General features: G+C 36.4%; 1 pseudogene across 1 annotated transcript; it reads right to left on the bottom strand.

Moving 5' to 3' along the window:
- Window positions 1-635: 635 nt before the first annotated feature.
- On the bottom strand, window positions 636-1,368 carry LOC308271182 (putative acidic leucine-rich nuclear phosphoprotein 32 family member C; annotated as a pseudogene). The gene has a single exon. The product of its transcript is annotated as a putative acidic leucine-rich nuclear phosphoprotein 32 family member C (transcript).
- Between the last annotated feature and the right edge of the window lie 3,022 nt (window positions 1,369-4,390).

The following is a 4,390-nucleotide window of genomic DNA, read 5'->3' on the forward strand; positions in this document are numbered from 1 at the left end:
TAGTAGTAGTAGTAGTAGTAATAGTAGTAGTAGTAGTAATTTTGAAACCAGTTCTAATTGTTGAAGATCTTGCTAAATTGCTGAGGCTGGCCTCCAACCTATGGTTCATCTGACCAGCCTCCCACATACTGGAATTATAGGCATGTGCCACAGTGAGTGGCTTTATTCCGGATATTAAAATATGACACTTCCTAGTTGGTTGTCCTAAAACTCCTAATGTCTGAGAACATTTAAAGAATACAATGTTTTATTTTTTAAATTCTTCCCAAAAATGTTAATATTTTATTTACAAAGCTTTATTTTTTTTTTGTTGTTGTTCTTGTTGTACAGAAAGTAAAAATGCTGTTAAAATTTCAGTGTTACTGGTAGCCACAGAGGGTTGATTCACCAATCACAGTTATTCACGCTACAATTCTTTTGGGGCCAAGTCCCCAGGCTTGGCGGTGGATTACCAAGAGGGACTAAATGGAGAAGGGTGGGATGTCACATGAAATATTTTTGGCTCTTTGGGTGGGTGGGTGTCCTGAGGTTTTTGTCACAGCTACCTATCTTTTTTTTTTTTTTTAAAAGCTACCAAATCCATGAGCAGTCTAACCAATACTGAATAGTTCTGATTTTGTGGGTTGTTCAGGGCCTTAGTCATCTTCTCCTTCATCATCTGTTTCTCGCTTTTGCTTTTCATTTTTCCCACTTTCTTTCTCATCTTCATCCTCATCCTCATCTTCATTAATATCTCCATCATGTCCAAATTCTTCTTCCTCCCTGCTGACTTCATCTTCACCTTCTCCTTCTATATCTTTGTCTTCATCCTCATCCTCCTCTTCTTCCACACCATCCTCACCTTTCTCATCTTCCTCTTCTTCTCTTTCTTCATCCTCCTTCATCATCCACATCACCCACCTCTGCATCTGATTCGGGGGCTTCCTGGTCCTCTTGATATGTCAACTGGGAAAAGAGTTTAAAGACACTCTCTCAGTAGTCATTCAAGTTAGTGAGCCCACAGTTAAATAGATCCTGGATTTTCAGACAATCCAGCTTTTTCAAAGGTTCCAAGGTGCTGATATCTTTCTGTTTATTTCCACTTAAGTTTAGATGTGTGAGATTTGGGAAGTTTTTCTGCTAACATGTTCAGACCTCCAAAGATTCTATTGTCACTGAACTCAAGCTTTTTCAACTTAGGTAGCTTGGGGAGATTTGAAACCGAAAGCACGCCTACATCTATTGAACTGAGGAACTCTTAAGTTCATAAATTCAGCTGTTAGGCCCTCAATTTTTCCATTTTTGATTTGCAATTGTCCGAGACAAGTTCTCGAACCACTGTCTGGGTCAGTTCCTCAGATCTAGGTGGATCCTCCTCTTCATGTCCATGTTCCCCTCATTCCCCCTCTTCAAACTTAACTTTTCGCAGCTGTTCGGAGGGGGAGAGGCGGCCTGGCCTGCGCAGCAACGGCTATCAGAGGGGTCTGCTCATGGCCGCAAGGGGCAGGTGGCGGGCGGGCATGCGGAGCCCCCGGAGCCAAGTTACTCCTGGAAGCTGAAGGAAACTATGGAGGTAAAAGGGGGCCAGAGTGCCTAAAGTACACAATATTTTAGATCCTGATAAAAAGCATAGAGTCTGGCAAAATCATTCCCATGCAATATACTGTTTTTTTTTTTTTTCTGAATAAGATCTTTACCTACTGGCCCAACTAAAAACAGTAACTTATATTTTCTCATTTTGCCTCACATTTATTATATCCTTTATTTTATTCTCATATAGTAAAGGCAATTGTCTCTGATGCCCTAGGAAAATCCTAAGCCATCAAACAAGCAGCTTCTGGGTTTGGTGTACTTTTCCTTCTCTTTCATTTTTTCTCTCACTACTCTCTCTCCCATCACTTTCATTCTTTCTGTTAATTTTGCTATCAATAATTCAGTTTCTTTTTCATCGTAGCTAAGTTTTTTCCAACTACTCATACCATTAATAAAACTATGTCAAACATGTTCATAAATGTGCCAGTAGATAATTTTTAAATCATTCTCTATCTAAATTGATTATCTAGTGAAAAATTTGAAATCCATGATTTTGCTAATGACTGATAGATAGCTCTTTAAAAGGCCTGTATCAGGCTACACCCAACTGGCAGAGTTTAATGGCTCCTTTTTATCATCACTTCCTCCATAATTAATTGATCTAACTTTTAATCTATATCAATCAGATTCATAGAGTAGGCTTTCATTGCTTACCTTAATTTGCATTTTTGATTACTAATGAGTTTGACATATCTTTTTCTCTAATCCACTCAGTTTTCACCTTCTGAGAAATGTCTATGTGTATAATTTGCCTATTAAAAACTTTGCTTTTTAAATTGTACATATTTTAAATAATGTCTCATAGAGTATATACATAAAATAAATATGAGTTTTAGTATAAGGTATGGTATTTTCTAACCTATAATTTATTTCTCAACTTTTATGAAGGTAGAGACTGTCAAAGAAGGAGATCTTATTTTCTGTGAAATTTGAAAATATGTGGAGACATTTCTGGTTATTTCAGTGATTTGGGTATTTATCTTCATACATTATGTGTTGAAATCACTAAAACTCTACACTCATGTGTCTATTGGCCACTTATATCTCTTGTGTGAAGTGTCTACTCAATTCAGTTGCCCATTTCTTTCTTTTTTTTTTTTTGTTTGGTAGTCCTGGGGTTCTTGGAAACCCTTCTACCTCTGGGCTACACTCCCAGATCTATTTTATACTTTTTATTTGGAAACAGGGTCTCTTAAGCCAGTGCGGCTGGCTTCAACCCTGCATGATCCTCCTGTCTCCACCTCCCAAGCGCGGGAATTACAAGCGTGTGCCACCACACCTGGCCTCAGTTGCCCATTTCTTGATTGGGTTATTTATTCTGATAGTGTAGAGTCTCTTGGGCTCTTTGTTTAATCTGGATATTAGCCCTCTATCAGAGTAGTGGCTGGTAAAAATCTTCTCATATTCTGTAGGCTTTCTCTTTAGGTTCTTGATGGTTTCCTTTGATGAGAAAAAAGATGCAATCCCACTTATTAATTCTTTCTTTACTATTCTGTGCTTTGGAGGTCTTGTTGAGAAAGTTATTGCCTGTGCCTGCATGTTGGAGTCCTGCGCCTATACCCTCCTCTAATTGTTTCAGTCTCTTGTCTAATTTCCAAGTCTTTGATCCATCTTGAGTTGATTCCTGTGCATGGTGAGAGGTTAAGAATTTAGTTCCAGCCAGGCGTGGTGGTGCATGCTTGTAATCCCTGTGCTTGGGAGGCAGAGACAGGAGGACTGCACAGGTTCAAAGTCAGCTACACTGGCTTACAAGACCCTGTTTCCAAATAACAAAATATAAAAATGGGTCTGGGAGTGTAGCCCAAAGGTAGAAGGGTTTCCAGAAATCCCAGTACCACCAAAAAAAAAAAAAAAAAAAAAAAAAAGAATTTAGTTCCATCTTTCTACAAATGGGTAGCCAGTTCTTCCATTTGTTAAAAAGGCATTCTTTTCTCCAGCACATGAATTTGGACCTGTTCTCAAAGATCAATTGACTTTGTTTCTTCATCTTCTATTCTGTTCCATTTATCTGTATTTCTGTTGTTGTGCCAATACCAGGCTTTTTTTGACTACTGTTACATTTTGGTGTAATTTGAAGCCGGGAATTGTGATACCTCCTTCATGGTTCTTATTGCTTAGAATTTCTTTGGATATTCTGGGTCATTTTTTCTATATATAAAATCCATGACTGATTTTTCTAGGTCTATGAAGAATGTCATTAATATTTTGATAGTAATTGTATTGAATCTGTAGATCACTTTTGGAAGAATAGCCATTTTGATGATATTTATTTTGCCTATCCATGACTAAGGGAGATCTTTCCATTTTTCAAGATCTTCTTCAATTTCTTTCTTTAATTTTTTATAGTTTTCATTGCAGAGGTCTTTTACATCTTTGGTTAGGTATAGTCCTGGGCATTTTGTTTGTTTTGATGTTATTGTGAGTGGAATTCTTTTCTTTATTTCTTTCATTGTGGATTCATTGTTGGGTTATAGAAAAGCAACTGATTTCTTTAGATTGATTTTGTAACCTCATCATTAAGGATGAGTAAAATTTTATTACATATATATCCAACAGTATTGTTTTTTAATGTTGTGTATTAATCTGGAACATTGTTGAATTATAAGCTTGGAATAATTTGTTGATTCTGATTCTTTGACTACATAGAAAATCGCATTGTCACTCTGTATGAAAAATTTTAAATATCTCTTTTTAATATTAACATGTTTTTTCTTTGTGTTATAGTATTTATATTGGAAAGAGTTTTAGATACCTGAAATACATATAGTTTCTAATCTTAAAGTAAATATCTAAATTTTCTACATTGTTTTATGTCTTA

The sequence above is a fragment of the Muscardinus avellanarius genome, assembly GCF_963383645.1.
Source record: "Muscardinus avellanarius genome assembly, chromosome: 12".
Lineage (NCBI taxonomy): Eukaryota > Metazoa > Chordata > Mammalia > Rodentia > Gliridae > Muscardinus > Muscardinus avellanarius.